At 33.9% G+C, this 21,660-nt stretch overlaps 1 non-coding gene and 2 pseudogenes across 1 annotated transcript; 1 reads left to right on the top strand and 2 right to left on the bottom strand.

Annotated features, from left to right (window-relative positions):
* Positions 1–1,611: 1,611 nt before the first annotated feature.
* TRNAL-UAG lies at positions 1,612–1,691 on the bottom strand. Its single transcript has one exon. It is a non-coding gene; the product is annotated as a tRNA-Leu (tRNA).
* Positions 1,692–2,090: 399 nt separating this feature from the next.
* LOC107844615 lies at positions 2,091–4,306 on the top strand (annotated as a pseudogene).
* Positions 4,307–5,168: 862 nt separating this feature from the next.
* Positions 5,169–21,248, bottom strand: LOC107844616 (annotated as a pseudogene).
* Between the last annotated feature and the right edge of the window lie 412 nt (positions 21,249–21,660).

The following is a 21,660-nucleotide window of genomic DNA, read 5'->3' as shown; positions in this document are numbered from 1 at the left end:
GGAAACTGGCCATAAAGTTTGCTCCATTCGCCAGAGGTGGGGATCGAACCTCCGACCTCTTGCTTAAGGGACATAGCACTGAACTACTATGCCAACTCTGGTGGTTAAATACAACATTCATTCACTCCTTACTTTGAAATTTTTTCATTTAAATTGAGTTTCTTGTTTGAATTAAATACTTTTAATATTTAATAATTTAACATATTACTATTAAACTTTACACTATGTAATAAACATAACAAACATATATACACATATATTCTACATATATACACAAGTGGTATTTAAAGTAATATATATATATATATATATATATATATATTATACATATATAGTGTATATATCTGGTATTTTAAGTTGTATATATTCTACCTATATGTCTATATAGTATATATATTCTATAGACTAAAATAATATATATTTAATGTGTATAAGTTTGTAAAATAGTATAATACTATAATATGTAATGTATGATACGTTACTTTTAATATATTACTATCAAACTTTACACTAAGTAATAAACATAACAAACATATATACACATAGTGAAAAAATAAATATCTTTTTAAGTTCATCAAACTTCAAACTAACAAAAAATATAGGTTGTATGTATATTATGTAGACTATTATATATATTGTAGTATATATTTAGTGTATATATGTCGTATGTATATTATGTAGACTAGTATATATATTTAGTATATATATGTTGTATGTATATTATGTAGACTAGTATATATATTGTATTGTACGTATATATGTGCAGATGTTTCCTATGGAATCTAAACTAGTATCTATTTAAAGTATACATGCGTATATCTTTTAGAAGTAGTATATATTTAGTGTATACATGTTGTATGTATATTATTTAAAATAATAAATATATTGTATTGTACGTATATATGTGCATATATTTCCTATAGAATATAAACTAATATTACTTAAAGTGTATACATGTAATTATTTTCTAAAGTAGTATATATTTAGTTTATATATATCGTATGTATATTATGTAGACTAGTACATATATTTAGTGTATACGTGTTGTATGTATATTATTTAAAATAGTAAATATACTATGGTGAATGACAACACTCCTACCTAACTAACCTTCTACTTTAAAGGGTCGTCGTTCGGTCGGAACAAGTTATTCCGAGATAATTAAATCCTAAATTAGTTATTTCGGAATTAGTTATCTCACGATGTATAGGGGATAACTTATTCCATCACTATGATATAAATGATAGAATTAGATAATCTCAAAATCAGTTATAATACTTTCAACCAAACACAAAATAAAATAATTCTATATTTTATTCCGGACAAACACCAAACTATTATATTGTTATAACTCACATCAAACTAGTTAACAATTGGAAAAAGCACATATTATATACAAGAATATATTTGCACAAATTATATACTAATAACACAAATTAACTAATATGAGGTGAGAGAAGTTAACACAAGGAAAAGCACATATTACATATTATATACTAATAACACAAATTAACACAAGTTAACAATTGGAAAAAGCAAATTCAGAATCAAAACAAAAATATGAGGTGCAAATATTATATACAAGAACATATTTGCACATCAAAGCAAAAATGACAGCTGTGGGATTTGAACCCACGCCCTTTCGGACCAGAGCCTAAATCTGGCGCCTTAGACCACTCGGCCAAACTGTCACATGTCTAATCGGTACCAAATATTAATAATTCATCCTATGTCAAAAACACGTAAACTCACACTTAACAAATTAGATCAGATTTAAAGCACCTAGTTAGCTATAAGCACATCACCCATTGACAATTGATACATAACAAGAATAATACTACTTTTCTTTTTAATTTAAACTCATAACATGAAAAAATATTTTGATATACTTAATATATTTTTAATTTAAAATTATAAAATTATAAAATTTATTTTATTTTCTTAAATTTAGTGTGAAAGTGAATTAGGTCATTTTTTTAAATCTTTTTAAAAGAGAGGAATAATAGCAAGAAGAACGAGACAACGCATTCTTGAAATCTTCATATATAGTTCCGAGTTTGGAAGAAACCTATTATCAAGAACTTTTTTTTTTTTTGACAACATGAAGAGAACATCAACAAAATCTTCCCAACAGAAAGCTGATGACTCCTCTTCACAATCACATACAGATATTCTTGATGATCAGAAGCCAAAACTTGCAACTGTAGCACCACCTCCTCCTATTGTTGCATCTGTAAATGATAGAATAAGGCCACTTCTTGAATGTGTTGACAAGCTGCGCCACCTTAACATCATGCAAGAAGGCATTCAGCTTCCAACAATTGTAGTTGTTGGTGATCAGTCTTCTGGTAAGTCCAGTGTTCTTGAATCTCTAGCTGGAATTAGTCTCCCTAGAGGACAAGGCATTTGCACTAGAGTCCCTTTGATCATGAGGCTACAAAATGACTCAAAGATTTCAGCACCAAATCTACGTTTGGAGTACAATGGAAAGTCTGTCGATGTTGATGAGCTTCGTGTTGCAGATGCCATTGTTCTTGCTACTGATGAAATTGCTGGACATGGTAAGGGAATATCGAACAAATTGTTGACGGTTGTTGTGAGGAAAAACGGTGTCCCTGATTTGACTATGGTGGATTTACCTGGAATCACCAGAGTTCCTGTTCAGGGCCAGCCTGAAAATATTTATGAGCAAGTTTCTGATATTATCATGACGTATATAGCACCTAAAGAAAGCATAATCTTGAATGTTTTATCAGCTACAGTTGATTTTCCTACTTGTGAGTCTATTAGAATGTCTCAGAAAGTTGACAAAACAGGTGAGAGAACTTTGGCTGTTGTGACGAAAGCCGATAGAGCTCCTGAAGGGTTGCAGGAGAAGGTTACTGCTGATGAAGTGAACATTGGGCTTGGCTATGTTTGTGTAAGGAATAGAATTGGGAACGAGACGTATGAAGAAGCAAGAAGTGATGAAGCAAGGCTTTTTTCAACACATCCCCTTTTGTCCAAGATTGATAGGTCCATGGTTGGGGTTCCTGTGTTAGCTCAAAAGTTGGTCCGAATTCAAGCAACGATTATTTCAAAATGCTTGCCTGATATTGTGAGAAAAATCAATGACAAACTTGCAGCCAATGTTACTGAACTCAGCAGGCTGCCTAAGCATTTAAGTTCCGTAGCTGAAGCATTGACAGCTTTCATGCGTATTCTGAGTTCTTCCAAGGATTCACTGAAGAAAATTCTTGTAAGAGGGGAGTTTGACGGGTACCCTGATGAAAAAGAAATGCACTGCACAGCTAGGCTGGTTGAAATGCTTGATCAATACTCTAATGAGTTGCATGCCAAGAATTTTGCAAAAAAGGAGGATTTCTTGATGGAAGAGATTAATGCTTTACAGGAAACCAAAGGGATTGGATTGCCCAATTTCCTTCCTCGGGGCGTTTTCCTGAATGTATTGCAGAAAAGAGTGAAGGAAATTGCTGCAATGCCAGAGGATTTCATTGGTAAAGTGTGGAGCTACGTGGAAAGGATTATTATCAAAGTCTTGATGTATCATTGTGATAACTATCCACAACTTCAGAGTTCTACCAGAAGAGCTGCTCAAAATCTGATTGCAAAGAGGAAGGATGAATCAGTTGATTGGGTAAGGAAGATCATTGGGATGGAAACACAAACTGATTATGCTTGTAATCCGGAATATGTAGCTAATTGTAGCAAGTTAATGGCTCAGCAAACGTCATTCATGGAGATAATGAACGATCAGAGGAAGCATTCTGTACTAAACCTTGAAGGAGGGATTGGAGTAATTGATGTTGGTCATTTGAGGAAGCATCTAGGTGTGGTGCAGCAGGCTTTTGAACTGAAAATGAGAATGGTTGCCTATTGGAAGATTGTCTTGATGAGGCTGGTGGGGCGTTGCACATAATGTTCAGTATACAAAACATGATTAACAAGGACATGGAACATGAGATAGTTCAGGAGCTGATGGCACCTCAAAGTGGTGGAATAGAGAGAATGCTCGACGAGTCTCCACTAGTGGCAGAGAAGCGCAATAGGCTCAACAAGAGTGTGAAGCTGCTCCAGGAATCTAAAGAAGTGGTGTCCAATGTCATGGATAGGATATCATTCCATGGCGATCAAGAAAGGGATCAGAGTGTAAATATGTGATGTTGCAGTGGAACTGTGGAAGAACTTTCTCCTTATAGCCCGATATTCTTCAACAGTTCTACTTAGTATCAAAAACTACCTAGCAGTACAATCTTTTGGTTTTGTAAAAACTAAATATTTTTGTTGTGGAATGCCTACAAGTGTAGTAGGAATTGAAGTGTATGTGGCCCTGTGCTTGTATGTAGTCCTTGTCTTCAATTCCGTAGCTGTTAGATATATGTAAATCAAGTTTCTTTGTCTTCTTATTTGCTGCTTTTACTGAACCGTTTTGAACTTAAATTCGTGCTGTTTCCTTTTCGAGAAGTGCTTATTAATTCTGCAAAATTTACATCATTGAGATCAGAGCTCAGTATCAAGCTCCTATAAAGGGAAGGACGCGCTATATGAGATCAGAACCTAAGCTCTTAAAGCATTACTAAAAAGGAGACAAAAGAATTAATAGTCAGTTTGCCAATTAGATAATGTGAAACATGCATCCATAATCCAATTATTATTAACATTATTCAGAGATCCAAAGCATCTGTGGCTTCAAGATTGAGCTGAGCATCTGTGGAAAACAATTTTTCTATCTTCTAACACTCTATCCTTCTCAGTTCTTGTTAGATTACGCTCTCAGTTCTTATTTGTGAGATTATGCTGAGTGTATTCCTTCTCAGTTCTTAGGAAGTTCTTATTTGTGAGATTACGCTGAATTTGTTGTGTTGTTGTTACAGTGGCTTCAGAATGACACCATCTGGTGCATCATCCACACACAAGGCTCCTTTTATATTATACATTGTCTTCACTCTTCAGCAATCGATCTGGTGCATTCAAGTCCGAAACATCTAAAGGTTCAATTAATAGTTGAGGTGTGTTTCGATAAATAATTTGTGGTAGATCAGTTAGGTGAAGCTTGAAAAACCGAAATACTTTAGGTGTGTTTTTAACTTTCCACACAACTTTGCACAAAGAGGATCTCTTCAGATAAAAGTTCTGATTGATTCAGAACAGTTGATTCAGGGCAAAATAGCTTCATTTGCATTTAGCTAACAGCTAGGAAGACAAGAACTACATACAAGCAGGGACAGATACTACCCTTGGGGCCAGCATGCATTTTACAAAAACCAAAACATAGTAAAATGGAGTACTAGGTAGTTTGATACCAAAAGAACATGGACAAAACAGTAGAAACATTATTGATCTACTCCCTTTCTTGATCACCGTGAGATGAAATCCTGTCCATGATATTGGAAACCACCTCTTTGGACTCCTTGAGCAACTTTACACTCTTTTTCAGCCTACTGCGTTTCTCTGCAACGAACGACGATTCATCAAGTATCTTTCAATTCCACCACCTTGAGGTGCCATCATCTCCTGAACTATCTCCTGTTCCATGTCCTTGTTAATCATGTTTTGTATACTGAACATTATGTGCAGCGCCATCGAATCCACCAGCCTCATCAAGACAATCTTCCAATAGGCAATCATTCTCATTTTCAGTTCAAAAGCCTGCTGCACCACACCTAGATGGTTCCTCAAATGACCAATGTCGACTTCTCCAAGTCCCTTAAGGTTTCCTACAGAACCCTTCTCCGGATCGTTCATAATCTCAATTAATGCTTGTTGTTGGCCCATGAGCTTATTGTAAGTTGCTAAATAGCCAGGATTACACAGCCCAATCAACTGATTCGTTCTTCTTCTTTGCAATCAGGTTCTGAGAGGCTCGTCTAGTAGAAGACTGGAGTTGTGGGTAGTTTTCACAATGATGCATCAAGACTTCCGTAACAATTTTCTCTATGTAGTCCCACACTCTTCCCACAGAATCCTGCGGAATCACAGAAACTTGTTTGAATCTTTTCTGCAATACACTTAGGAAAAGATGTCAAGGAAGGAAGTTGGGCAATCCAATCCCATTAGTTTCCTCTAAAGCTCCAATCTCTTCCACTAAGAAATCTTCTTTTTCGTCAAAATTCTTGGAATGCAAGCATTTCAACCAGTCTAGCTGTGCAGTGCATTTCTTTTTCTTCAGGGTATCCGTCAAACTCCCCTATTAGAAGAATTCTCTTCAATGACTCCTTGAATGAACTCAAAAGTGTAAATTTTATTCATGGTCACTTAACTGTGTATCTATTAAGTAAAAGTCATTTTTTTTTTCATTTATTTTATCCATGATCATTTAACTTTGTATGTCAAAAGTCACTTTTCTTTCATTCATTACACAAAAATCATTTAACTTTACTCCGACCATCACAAAAGTCACTGCAATCGAATTTTACAATAATTCCATCGAAAAAATGATGTGGCAATCTTAATTAGTTCTTAATGAGAATATAACATATTACACATATCTTGACATTTTTTATATGTGTCCAACCCAATTTTCTTTATGGCTTATATAACGGAGGAATATCAAATTTTCAATAGATTAGGCTACCAATTGAAGACTATTTTCATGAAAAAAAATTTGATTGATATTTTTATGAAACATTTCATAATATTGCATTAATTTGTCAAAAAGGCACATCGAAAAAGAGTGATAAACAAGGTAAATTCTTCAAAACACATAAAATAAAAATACATTTATGATATATATTTTTTTAAATATTTTAATTCTTTGAAGATAAATAAACATGCTAAAGATAGTTTTAAAATAAAATCCTTTTAATTGTGTCATTGAATAAGTATTGTCAAAATTTGTACAAATAATGTTATATCAATAGTTTTGTTAATAAAAGTTATAAAATATAGTACTTTAATAGATAAAGAAATTATATGATATCTAATTTCTATATTTATCAATTAAATTAATTAAACAATATGTAATTTATCAGAAATTGAATATTATAATAAAAATTTTTAAGAGAATTAATCGATTAGTCAAACAATTAAAAATATAAAGACAAACTCAATAAATAGAGTAGTTTATCATAATATTATGATATATCGAATGCAAAGACCCAAGTGGCAGGAAAAAGAATAGGTGAAAAAAATAATTTTATCAACTACATATCACAATTTTAGAGGAAGAAAAATAATTTTATCAATTACATGCCATAATATTAGAGGAAAAAAATAATTTACCAACACATGTCTCAACTTTAGAGGATTTTAAGAGTATATAAGTATAATTTTATTTCATAAAAATATCAATTAATTTTTTTTTTTTTTTATGAAAATAGTCTTCACTGGGTAGCCTAATCTATTGAGAAATTGATATTCTTCAGTTATTTAATCCATAAGAAAACAACACATATCACAAGTTTAGAGAATTTTAAGAGTATATAACTATAATTTTATTTCATAAAAATATCAATCAATTTTTTCTTTTATGAAAATAGTCTTCACTGGGTAGCCTAATCTATTGAGAAATTGATATTCTTCAGTTATATAATCCATAAGGAAAATCGGGTTGGGAATTTGGTAAAAAAGGTCAAGATATTATAATATATTATATTCTCTTAAATTAAAATTAAGAGCTAATTAAGGTTGCCACGTCATTTTTCGGTGGGTTTATTGTAAAATTCGGCCATAATGACTTTTGTGTAATGGCCGGATGAATAAGAGAAAAGTGATTTTTGTGTAATAGACATAAAATTAAATGACCATGGATGAAATGAAAGAAAGAAAAGTGATATTTGCGTGATAAATAGAAAGTTAAGTGACCATGGATGAAATTTACCCGAATACACATGAAAGCCGTTAAAGCTTCAGAAACAGAACTTAAATGCTGAGGAAGCCTGTTGAGTTCATCTAGATGCGCAGCAAGTTTGTCACTGATTTTGCTTTCAAATTCAGGCAAAGATTTTGAAATTATTGTTGCTTGAATGGACACCAACTTGTGTGCCAAAACAGGAATGCCAACCATGAACTTATCAATCTTGGACAAAAGTGGATGTGCTGTAAAGAGTCTTGCCTCATTTTCCCTAGCTTTTTCGTAAGAATCATTCCCAATTCAATTCCTGTCACATATGTAACCAAGTCCCAGTTCACTTCATCCGCGAAAACCTTATCAAGCAATACTTCAGGAGCTTTATCTGCTTTCGTCAAACAGCCAGAGTCCTCTCACTTGTTTTGTCCACCTTTTGAGACATCCTAATTGACTCAAGTAAAGAAATCAACAGTAGCTAATAAAAACGCTTTCGGAGATCGAGATCATTTGTCTTGATAATATCAGAAATTTGCTCCCTGAACAGGAACTCTAGTTATGCCAGGTAAATCCACCATGGTCAAATCAGGGACACCAAACTTTTTTACAGCAAGTGTTAAGAGTTTGTTCGATATTACCTTACCAGGTCCAGCAATCTCATCAGTTGCATGAATGATGGTGTAACGCTCCGAGTCTGGCACCCCGAACGCTACACGGTGTTCATGACCTCGAGGGACCACAAGCTAACCCTTTTTGATATCTGTAACTGAGCACTGCATAATATACTAAAATAAATGCGAAAAACTGATGGAAACTTGCCATAAGGTTCAAATACTTAAAGAACAACTGAAATAAAGTTTAACAATATCAAAACTAAAACATCTGGCTGAATAACTAGTTTGAAAACTCTGTAGTCTGAAAGCCTTTAAACTGTCTAAATAAGGAGTTGATGGGACATGTCCTCAACTAACTCCAACTATTGAAATACTGAAACTGGTAATAAAATGAAATAAGAACCATCCTCAAATGACGAGGACTCACGGCTAGGTCTACTGCTGCTGCCTGAAACTGAGCTGCTAAGGGTGCTCTGGATCTCGTGCTTCTGAACCTATGGTGTAAAGTAAAACACCATAGTGCAAATGCGTCAGTACGTGGAAATGTACTGAGTATGCAAGATGAGGTAAGGCTAAATGCAAGGGCTTATGCATGAACAATTACTTAACTGAATAACACAAGAGTACTGAATGAAGACATATGCATGAATGCACAAACCATAACTGAAATCATCGTGACACTGAATACTGAGACTCGAATACTGCTTTACTAACGTCTGAACTTACTACCAATACTGAGATGCTGAATAACTGAATCTACTCATATCAATAACTGAGTTCTGAGCTTGCTACTATCGACTGACTAAATCTGAAATTAAATCTCTCTAACGGATGATCTCTGAATCTACTTATAATGATAAGGAATGATTGTATCTAAGATCAGAACTATCTAGCGGAAGATCTATGAATCTTTTAATAATAGAAATGATGGATTGAGTTTGAGATCAGGCCTATCTAATGGGTGATCTTTGGATCTATTAGTATTGATATTGATTAACTTTATGTGAGACCAGGCCTATATAGCGGGTAGTCTATGAATCTATGAAACTATATAAGTTCTTTACTGAGATGGATTTTCTAAAGTTCTGAGCAATAAGAATGGGAGTAGTATTTAGCACCGAGTTGGGTATGATTTCATAGGTCTCATACCGCATAACTACACACCACCTTTAGGTTTATGATTTTCCATAGTGGGCTAAGATAGTGATCACTTAAGTTAAGGTTCTATTCCAATGGCAAGAGTAAAACAACTCTCCCCAACGTGGGTAAGACGTTGGACTCCATGATAGCTCACATGGTTTATCTCAATTAGAAGAACCTCCCAAAGTCCCTAACTCTTAAATCAAAATGTCAAAATAGTTTTGGGAAAACTAAGTGTAAAGGCTCATAAATTTACTCAGACATTGTTTTACTTAAGACTATAGTTATCAGATTTCTTCTTTATGTTTTAAGATTGAGAAAAAGTGAGCCCTTTTCACTTAGCCTACATAATTCGAAGGACAAAACAAGAGTATAGTTTATCAGAACTAAATATGGTGGCTCACAAGAATTTCTTTACGCCTCATTACTCATGTCATATGATTTGTCAGTTTTTATTATTCAAGCCAAGGTGAGTCACTCACATTTAGCATGCAATTTTGAAAGTTTATTTGAATTATTGCATTATTGTTTTACTTATACATTCACCCCTATATGCTCAGTACATTCCAAAAGTACTGATCCGCATATACGTCTATGTGCTACATTGTTTAATGATGTAGGTATAAGTTGTAGGGTGCATATCAATCAGACAGTTGTAGCTTCCAGTCAGCAGGTGATGATTCCTTTTGATTCAAGGTCTGAGTCAGTCAGAATTTGTGTAGTATTTTATTTTCTTTATTCATTTAGTTGTATTAATTCAGATAGTTGGGGTTCATGTCCCGACTACCTATACTCAATACTAGTAAAGGCTTCGTAGACAGTCAGTAGAGTTAATATAGTTGATTCAAGTTTTGCTTTGTATAATCAGAGATGTATCATTTCAATATAACTTTGTATTGATCATATTCAGAAAAGATTTAACTTTCGCATTATTCTTTCAGACTTATGTATTTATTTCAGTTGCTCATGAATTATGCCAGTAGAAAGGGTTAACTTGGGATCACTTGTCGTCCTAAGCATCGTGTGATGACTAGGGGTAGTCTCGGGTTATTACAAACTTGGTATCAGAGCACAGAGTTCAAGTTTCCTAAGGTGTCTGTAAAGTCGTGTCTAGTAGAGTCTTGCATAACGGTATAGAGACATCTGTATACAAGGCATTTAAGTCGTGTCTACAAGGCATTTAAGAAAAGTTTCCTTTCTTTCACACTCTAGGTCGTGCTTTAAAGTTGTTCCTTTAGAAACTTCTATTGATTCATGTGTTGATCCATACTTCTCCATCTATGATATATTCTTGAGATAACATGATTAGCAAGTTCCAATTCCTCCTAAGATGATGCTCTCAGTAACTTCAGAAGTCACATAAGGGGCTTGAGAGGAGCTCGCTAGTGTGTTATAAGTTCCTCAAGTTGAAAGTTATTTTCTCATCTCCATGAGTCCTTCAGTTAAGAAAGAGTAAGATATGTCTTTAGATTCTTCATTAACCCTTTAATACAGATAGTGCTCATAAGAGGAAATAGTATGAACCTAGATTGTTACATAGAGTTTGCATTCAAGAGATTTTGAAAACCTAGAGTGTTGTGATTTATAAGTAGTACAACCTTCTTATAGTTGGAAGTATGAGTTTAGAAGTGTAGAGAAAGGTGGTGAGGGTGATTGATTGAATATATATAGCTGAACTTTTGTATACGATTGAGTTAGTAGTGAAGTGATATGTCCTTGTGTGGCGCGTTACACACCAATAAACAAGATTCAACCCGATGAGATTTCGCAGACACCCTAGGATGATGAACCATGCTCTGATACCAAGTATGTCACGACTCAAACTGGGGCACTGGCCATGATGAGCATTCCGAATCATGAAGGCCCAAACACCTTTCTCTATCTGGCAGTCATGCACAATGTTCATACAATAAAGAAAGATATGAAAATATAACTTAATACAAAATTATGGTCATACTCTAAACTCAATTTAACAATAAGAAATTTAAAATCCAACAACTCTAGACAATATCTAAACTAGTCTGCGAAATCCTTATTACATGCTAAAATGACAACTGTCTAAATCTAGGCCCCAGTAGACCCAAAATAAAATAAATTACATAGTCTGGAATAAATAGGCCTTCTAGAATAAAGAAGGCTCACCACTACACAATCTCTTCTCTCTAAAATCTTTACTACTTAGCCAGACCTCTAGATTGATCCTCAGACCCTGAGAGATAGGGGGTCAATACAGTTGTACTGGTATGCAGAGTAAATCCAAAATAATAATTTTTATTCAACATAGATGAGAGCAATTTAAAACAGTTCATAAATATATCATATGTTAAGAATCACATGGGCATATTTAAAAGACTCTATAAAATCATCTGAACTCTGTGACATACTCTTTATTTTACTTCTGCACTAGGTGGTATACCCTACAACTCTGAAATTCCATGGGCTATATGAAATCTGCCATTAACTCGGCAGCCAAGCTCCCAACCCAAGTTTGCCGCAAGGGTCGGAGTCTCTGTCTCTACTACGCCACAGGACCATCGCCAACGTACAATAATAATATACCTGTATCGGCAAAATATGGTTTTAGGCAATGAGTCGATTGACTCGTGCCTTCTTCGGGTAACCACCTAACCCTCTTTAGGACCATTTTTAATTCTTTAAAACATGTATTCTCTGAAATCAAACTCTGAAAACTCTAACTCTGGTATGGATACATCTATATGGTATCGTTATACCATTGACTTGCAAGTTGCATCTCTGAGCCATTAATAGCATATTAAAATCTCTGTTTTCAAAACATAAGGTTTGGGACCACCATATCAATAAATCAAATCAAAGAATCCTCTTATAAATCAGGTAAAATCATGCAAACAACTTTCTTGATCAACTTTTCAATAATACAAAGTGGTCATGTCAAAGTTCTTATTCACAAGCAATTCTTTCTCTTTAACACAAAATATATTTATATAAAGAAAACACCCTCTCATCATCTCTACATCATGTTCAAATACTATGACATTGAGAAAACTACTATCGAATCATAAAACATGTATTTCAACTCTTTTCCGACAAGATCATAAACTTTAATCAAACACAAGAGAGGGATTTCATAATTTGTGCTCTCAAACAATCTTTAATTTCAATTTTTCATACATATATATACATGTAAATCAATTTAAGAGGGGGAGCGGGGACGAAAGGACAAAACAACAATATCACTAAAACATTCAGAAAGCATAATTAAAATCATGGGTTCCAAAACTCCTTTCTAAATTTATGCTTGATAGCTTTCAAATCATATTTGAAAGTTTTCAGCAAGCCCATATAGTTTAGGATAAACCCCACGTACCTTAGATTTCGTAGTTAGAAGAATGGAACCTAGGTCTTGATCTTTTTCTTGGAATTTTTGATCTTAGGGATGAGTTTCTTAATCTTTGGGGAAGGAGTTAGAGTTTTATTTTGAAAGAAAAACTGAATTATATCGTGTATTATGCTTTTGGGGCGTGAATCTTATGTTATGGACGAACCTTGGGTGAGGTAAAGGTCTAAATTGCCCTTAAAATGTGAAAACAAAACCTGAAAATTATGAGCATGCGACGGAGCGTGCGTCGCACGCTAATTGTGGGCAGCTACTGCCTCTCTCACAAAAATGGCTGTAACTTTTTGCCCGGATATCGATTTTTGGCAAAATTAGTATTGTTGGAAAGATAATTTGAAGAAATTTCATTTGATATATAGTAGGCCCTCTAATTTGATATATACAAGGAGTTGTGGTCGATGAAAGTTGACCCAAGTTTAAACATCCACTGAAACTTAATCGCTAGAAATGTTTTCAACTCGTCTTAGAGTTAGGGGAATTTTATGACTTCAATTCATATTTAAAGGTATTACCACACTATAGAATTGATAACCACACATATATTAATAAGGAATTATCTAGTTCAGGTCTATACACATAGAAATGACGGTCTATATTCTAGCCCGAAAGTACGAGGTATTACATATATGGAGGTGATCTAGTAGGCTTGAACAGTGCATGTAAGAATTTAAGTTTTTTGATTTGAAATTTAGCATGATGTTGTAGGTATGATGTAGATGTGTGCCCAAGGTGTTATAGGGTTGCATTATTTTTGAAGTTTATTAAGTATTGTGCGTGGTCAATAGTGCCCTTGAGTTTTTTAAGTGAAAGAAGGTTAGTATATGGTAGATGGTGTTCTTAATATCTAATTTGAGGTGTTTTGTATAGATGGTGTTGAGTTTGTAAGTATGATTTTGATTCTTACGACTTGGAGAAAAATATAAGTATAGAGGTGTGATCTTGGTAGGCTATGATTTTGTGTTAGTAAGGTAGATATGTTTGCTAATGAGAGTGTAAGTCTTTGATAATGATTATTGAAGCTAGAAAGTTAAGAATAGTATGTATCAAGGGGGTGTTCAGGAATGAACTTAGTATAGTTTGTTAAAAGGTTGGGAATATCCATGTTAAGTGTTAGAATCTAAGTTTGAATCTTTGAAGATAGAGCTAATAGAAAGTAGAGTTGAAGAACTTGATGGTGTGAAATCATGGTATGGTGATACTCCCAAAGATTCTAAGTTAGTAAGTATTCAAATTATTAGATGATGACTATTAGGGCCATAGAAAGATAGAGTTGTATCTTAGAATGAAGTATTAGCAGTGAGTTTTACACTTTCAGGTATAGTCTTTTAGGGTAAGTTTGTTATTTATGTGTATTGTTATACCCTAGACTCTAGAGTAAAGTGATTACAGTTTAGATTAGAGTTTAGTAAAAGGTTCCACAGACTTAAAATGATGATCTAAGGGGGAGATGATAGTAGTGATAAAAACTTATTGAGATGGGTTTTTTCTTGTAAAGGAAAGATTGTTGCCTGCTTGCTGAATGTTTGTTTTATATGAGGCTGTAAGTGTGAAGTAAGATCAATACTAAACTTTTGATATGCGTCATGGTTAGTTGAGATTTTGTATGTGTCTTATTAAGAATAAATTCAAGAAAGTTGTTAATGATAGAAGTTTAGAGATTACGAGGAAGAGGTTTTTTTGGGTATTTACCTAGAAGTTCTTATGTGGTTAAAATGATAAGCTTGAATGTTATGTGGGTATATAAGTGGATGGGCGCACTGTTCGCTAAAGATTTCCTAGTAAAAGGTTGAATTTTGTTATCGAAGTGATAAGAAGAATTATCTTAGAGAGGAAAAGTTGTGAAAATGCTTGGGGTATTGAATTCATGGTCCAGAATAGTCTTGTAATGTTATGTGTAGTACGTTGTGATTCAAGTTAGGCTTGATCATAGTGAGAGAATTTAGTTCAGATTAGATATTAGTATATGAAGTTATATGTATCTGTGTGAGCATGATATTCAATGGGAGAAAGTATAGTTGAAGAGAGTATTTGAAAAGTGTTTCTAAGCTTGAAAAATTAGCAGTTGCATTTTCTAAGCCCTAGTAATTCTAAATTAGTTTATGTTTAATAAGCCTATGTCCATGTTACAAAGATATAGCTATACTAAGAATTCCTTCTTCAGATATCTCACTCAGATCATAGCCAAGATTCTTTTTCCTTAATGTTATTATAACTTCTTGCAAAGAGTGCTGAAGAAATATTCCAGTTGAGTATAAGCTTTCAGTAGAATTCAGTTCGTATAGCCATCAATTTAGTTTAGTAGTCAGACAGACAAGTTCCCATTATTTTCCATATTTTCTACTCCTGAGGTAATTCATTCACATCCATGCAAGTTGCAAATTCAGTTCAGTCCAAGCATTATGTTTCAGATTCATCTATCTAGTCATGACTCAGTTCATAAGTGTTCAGAACATAACCTCAGTTTTCCAAGTATTGCAGTCCAGATAGTGTAATACCCCTTGTACAATCTTATTCTTGTTGTCTTATGGTTCATGTTTGCATGTGTCATCACTCGCAGATCTATATGTACGATTGTATCATGAACACCTCAAGTGAGTTCTAAACTCCAAGCATGAATCAGTTCCTGATGGTCAGTAAAGTCAAGTTAGCACAGAATACAGCTTCATGATAGAATTTTTAAAGTTTCAGCTCAACTATATCCTTCATTAGCAGACACATTATTCCATACTGTTAATGTTTCAATAAGTTCCTAACCATCATTCGAGGACGAATGATTCAAATGGGGAGATAATGTAACACCCTATATTTTTTTTGCTCTAGCATTCTAACCGTTGTTCTTACGCGTATAAGTCCTAATACAAATGATTCCTATGTGAAAATAAGTTTTATGATAATTATCCTAGTGTGTGAAGTGTCTAGTAGGTGAAGAACGTTCATAGAAATTACTTAGAGCCAAGTTGAGCTAAGAACGTTAAATTAGTCCAACGTTTGGTGTTCAATTCTACAAGAGTCAACTTTGAAAGTGTATAACTTTTGATGTATGTAGAATTTTTCAGCTGAAGAGCCACTAAATTGTATATAATTGAATTAACTTTTCAACGATACCGATTTCGCCTTAATCCGATACCCGAGCAAAAAGTTATGCTCATTTTTGTGAGAGGCAGTAAGTGTACGATGGGCAATATGCCGGCAAACCAAACTTGGGCGATGGGTAATGCAACACAAATCCTAGCTTGGGCGATTGACTGGGCGACGTCTAAGTCATTGCCAAGTGCCAAAAACACTTTATTTTGACTTAGATCAAGGGTATTGAAGTCATTTCACACCCCTAAACCGTCCCTAATCACTCCAAATCATTATAAGGGGTTTTAAATGCATTATTTACAATCCCTAAGCCCCAAATCAGTCAAGTTACGATCCAAAGCCGTCTTTCATTCCCAAGAACAATAACAATATTCAAGTGTTTTTCACAAGAAATCAAGGAATTTAAGCTTAAAGGTCCAATCTTTTCACAATTTCATCGTCATTAAGGTATGTGGGGTTTATGAACAAGAATGCCCTTTTATCGTTGTGCCAAAAACTTGATTTTTATTTAAGATTTCATATTTTGCAAATTAGGGTTCATACCCAATTATCATTGTTTAAAGATTTTGATGTTACAAGTGACTTAAATGTTGAATTGCATGTCTGTTTTCACATCTTTATGTGTGTGATATGATTTTACAGATTTCCAATTAAGTTTTTAAGCATGATATTGTGAGTTTGATTTTATTACTTTGAATTTTGTTGAAGTATTTCGAGAAGTATATTGAGCATGACATTTTACTATGAACTTGCAAGGGTTTAAAGCATGGGTTTTTACGCCCTAAGTCTAAGTATTGATATTTCAAGAAGATTATGATTTTAAGCCTCTTTTATAAGTTGTTTGCCAAAATTTATGTAAGAAATTGATCTTTTCATCCTAAGATAAGATAAGGAATCTACATTGTTCATATAGTTTGAAATTTTAAGAAAAATAAGCATAAATGGTTTCATTATAACTTTTGTGCTGTTTTAAGGTGGATTTCCTAAAGTTCTGAGTGATAAGTATGAGAGTAGTATTTAGCACCGAATTAGGTATGATTCCATACGTCTCATGCCCCAGAACTATGCGCCATCATAGGTTTATGATTTGCCTATAGTAGGCTAAGATAGTGATCACTTAAGTTAAGGTTCTATTCTGATGGCAAGGGTGGAACAGCTTTCCCCAATGTGGGTAAGACGTTAGACTCCATGACACCCCACATGATTTATGTCGGTTAGAAGAACCTCCCGAAGTCCCTAACTCTTAAATCAAAATATCAGAATAGTTTTGAGAAAACCAAGTGTAAAGGCTCACAAATTTACTCAGACATTGTTTTACTTAGGACTACATTTATCAGATTTCAGCTTTATATTTTAGGATTGAGAAAAAGTGAGCCCTTTTCACTTAGCCTGCATGATTTGAAGAACAGAACAAGAGTACAGTTTATTAGAACTAAATGTGGTGGCTCACAAGAATTTTTTTATGCCTTATTACTCATGTCATATGATTTGTCAGTTTTTATTATTCAAGCCAAGGTGAGTCACTCACATTTAGCATGCAGTTTTGAAAGTTTATTTGCATTATTGCATTATTGTTTTACTTATGCATTCACCGCCATATGCTCAGTACATTCCAAAAGTACTGATCCAGATATACGTCTATGTACTACATTGTTTAATAATGTGGGTATAAATTGTAGGGTGCATATCAGAATCAGATAGTTGCAGCTTCCAGTCAGCAGGTGATGAGTCCTTTTGATTCAAGGTCTGAGTCAGTCAGAATTTGTGTAGTATTTTATTTTTTATTCATTCAATTGTATTGATTCAGATAATTGGGGGTCATGTCCCGACTACCTATAGTCAATACTAGTAGAGGCTTCGTAGACAGTCAATAGAGTTAATATAGTTGATTCAAGTTTTGATTTGTATAATCAGAGATATATCATTTCAATATAGCTTTGTATTGATCATATTCAGAAAAGATTTAACTTCTGCAGTATTCTTTCAGACTTATATATTTATTTCAGGTGCTCATGAGTTATGCCAGTAGAAAGGGTTAGCTTGGGATCACTTATGGTCCTAAGCATCGTGATAAGACTAGGGGGTAGTCTCGGATCGTTATAGCAAATGCGTAGTCCTTTTGGGATACTGATGCCAGCAAGGGATTCAAGAGCACTAGATTTTCCAGATGATTGATCACCAACTACTACGATCGTTGGCAGTTGAATTCCTTCTTGGATTATGTCAAGGTGATAGAGCCTATCAGTACAATCAAGAAAAGGCCTGATTCTATCATTGACAGATGCAACAATTGGAGAAGGACTACTACTTGGTGATACATCAATTGTAAGTGACTATGAAGAGGAGGAATTGATTTTTTTTTAATATTGGAAGGTTTTATTGATGTTTTTGCCATTGTTTTCTTGATATAATATTTAGAGGGGTTCGTTTCAAATTTGACAATATATAGAAGATTTTTCAGAATGTCTTTATTGGTTTCTTAATTATTGCTTTTATAGGTACTAGAGTGAAGTAAACCTTTACAACTTGTTTAGATGTGATGATTAACAGGATAATGATGCTCAAATATGAGAGAAATGCAAAATACAGAGAAGTAGGAGCAGAAGAGTTTAGAAGAATAGAGAAGTAGAAGAGAAAGAAGAAGGAAGAATCATTGTAGATTAGTATTGTATTCAATCTGATTAATCTGAGTTAGCTTTACATGGTCGATATAGATATAGAAAAAGATAGATTGATAGATAGAGAGATATAGGAGTAGATGATAAGCTTAACTAAGGAGCCTAGTTAACTATCTACCTGCAACAGTATAACTAACTTCTAGCGTGTGATAGTGTAACTAACTTCTTGAGTGTGATAATTAACTTTCCTTCCTTCTATTCTTTGATATATAACTTTATTCCTCTATACTCTACCTCAAACTTGGCACTGCAAAGAGATTGACAAGGCCAAGTTTGGAAATAAGATATTCATGTTAAAACTTAGTCTAGCCTTTAGTAAATACATCTACAGGTTGATCATGAGTGGATATATATTCAATCTTGATCAGTCCTTATTGGATTTTTTCCCTCACAAAGTGAAAGTCTATTTCTATATGCTTAGTCCTCTCATGGTAGAAAAAATTTACATCTATCTGTAAAGTTGCTTTGCTATCACTGAAGATGGTCACTGGTAGTTGTAGTTGAACACCTATATCCTTGGTCAAGCCAACCAGCCATGTAAGTTCTGCAACTGTTGAAGAAATACTTTTATACTTTGATTCTGCTGAGCTTTTTAAAATAATTATCTATTTTTTTGACTTCTAAGAGACTAGTCATTCACCTTGTTTGATAGTAAAGTCAGTAATAGATCTCCTGGAAAAAGCACATGCAGCCCAATCTGCATCACAATGAGCTGTGAGAACATCTCTTTTTGAGATAGACATTAGAAGACCTTGTCTTGATTTTTCTTTTATGTAGATAATCCCGAGTCCTGCACTCATGTGAGACTATTTTGGAAATTATAAGAACTGGCTCAAGGTCTATACACTGTATGCTAAGTCTGGCCTTGTTACTGTGAGGTATAACAGTTCTCTTATTATCCATTGATACATTTCTCGATCAGCTAGTACTTCATCTTTCGATCTTGTACCTTTTGAGACATGTTGATCATACTATGTAGTTATCAATTTTTCTGTGACATCAAATGGTGTTGGAGCTGGTTTGGCAGCATTGAGACCAGTTTCTAAAATAATTTAAGTGCATACTTTCTTTGGTGCATTACAATCCCTTCTTTAGACCTTGCAAACTCAATTCCTAGGAAGTATTTCAATTCTCCTAGGTCTTTTATCTTAAAGGATTTTTGAAGAGCTTCCTTTGTTTCAACGATCTAATCCAACTTATCTCCAGTTACTAGTATGTCATTAACATATACTAGTACAACCATTATACCATCACTGTTTTCCTTGATATATAGTGAATGGTCATATTAACTTTTCCTGAACTTGCAATTGATTAGAGCTTGAGATCATTTTGCATTTCACTATCTTGGTGTTTGTTTCAACCTATACAAAGATTTAGTAAGTTTGCATACCTGTCTATTCTCCCCCTGACTTCCAAAGCCTTGTGGAAGCTCCATGTAGATCTCATCCTATAAATATCTTTGTAAGAAAGAATTGAACACATCCATTTGATGGATGTGCCAATGTCTAGTAGTTGTTATTTCCTAAACTATTCTTAGTGTGACCACTTTCACTACTGGACTGAAGGTTTTTTGGTAGTCTAGTCCTTTTTTTTGCTGAAACCTTTTGCAATCAACCTTATCTTAAACGTTTCTATCTTCTCTGAAGCTTTGTACTTAATATTATAAATCCACTTGCATCCTATGGGTTGCTTATATACTGAAATTAACTACCATCCAGATGTTGTTACTTTCAAGTGCAACCACCTCCATTTGCATAGCTTTCACCCACTTAGAATCTTTCACAGCTTTCACATAGGATGTAGGCTTCACAAAATTAGAGAAATGAGATAAGTAGTATTGATACTTAGCAGATATATTATCATAAGAGACATAATTATAAAAAAAGCATAAAACATTGCCATTGATAGTTAATGACACAAAATCTTTCAGCTATCCAGATGGATTTGAACCCTGGTAGATTTTTCTTATTCCTGTTGAGCAGTTGTTTGGAGTCTAGTAGTCATCCTTGTAGCGATGGGATATAGCACAGATTTTTCTACAGCCTGTTGTCTGGTAATTGATTTGGTTACTCTTCTTGTTGTAGTGGTAGAAATTAGAATTTGTTGTACAGGTTGGTCTTGTGTAGTGTGTTGTACACATTGATCTTGTATAGTGTGTTTTACAGGTTGAGCATGTTTAGTACTTGAATGATCTTCAGTATTGTTACTTGTGGATTTAAGTTGAAGATCATGACTAGGTTGTGTGCTAGTCACACCAGTAGTATCAATTGGCTCTACATCAGGATCATAAGTAGGAAACAAATGTTGTATAGGTTGACTTAGATTAGTCATGAATGAAAATATGTCTTCTCCTAACACAACATTCCTATTTTAACTAAGAAAATTTTTGTTAGTAAGGTCATAGAGAATGTAACCCTTCTTTGTTTCTGAGTAGCCCATGTAAACTGCTTTCTAGATCTAGGCATTAGCTTGTCTAATTCATTGACAACTTTAGCATAAAATAGACACCCTAGTACCTTCAGATGGTCCAACGAAGGTTTTCTATTGTACAACTTCTCATAAGGTGTCATATTATCTAACATAAAAGATGGAAGCCTGTTTATCAAGTATGTTGTTGTTTGTACACAATAACCCCAAAATTTTAAAGGTATATTAGCTTGAAACCTTAGAGCTCTTATCACCTCCACTAGGTGTATGTGTTTTCTTTCAACCACACCATTTTGTTGGATGTATAAGAGTAGAAGGTCTAATGTTATTCCTCGGTTTACAAATAAATCATTACATAAGTTGTTAATAAATTCAGTTCCATTATCTACTCTGATGACTTTTACACATGTGTCAAACTGATTATGCACATAAGCTAAGAAATGCTTAAAAATAACTACTACATCAGATTTCAGTTTAGCAGAAATATCTAAGTCATTCTACTAAAGTCATCTACAACAGTTAAGAATGATTTATGACCACCACAAGTAGAAATTT

This window comes from Capsicum annuum, chromosome 10, assembly GCF_002878395.1.
Source record: "Capsicum annuum cultivar UCD-10X-F1 chromosome 10, UCD10Xv1.1, whole genome shotgun sequence".
In the NCBI taxonomy this organism is placed as follows: Eukaryota; Viridiplantae; Streptophyta; class Magnoliopsida; order Solanales; family Solanaceae; genus Capsicum; species Capsicum annuum.
Note: the sequence above shows the minus strand (reverse complement) of the source record. Positions and strands in the feature narration are given on the sequence as shown.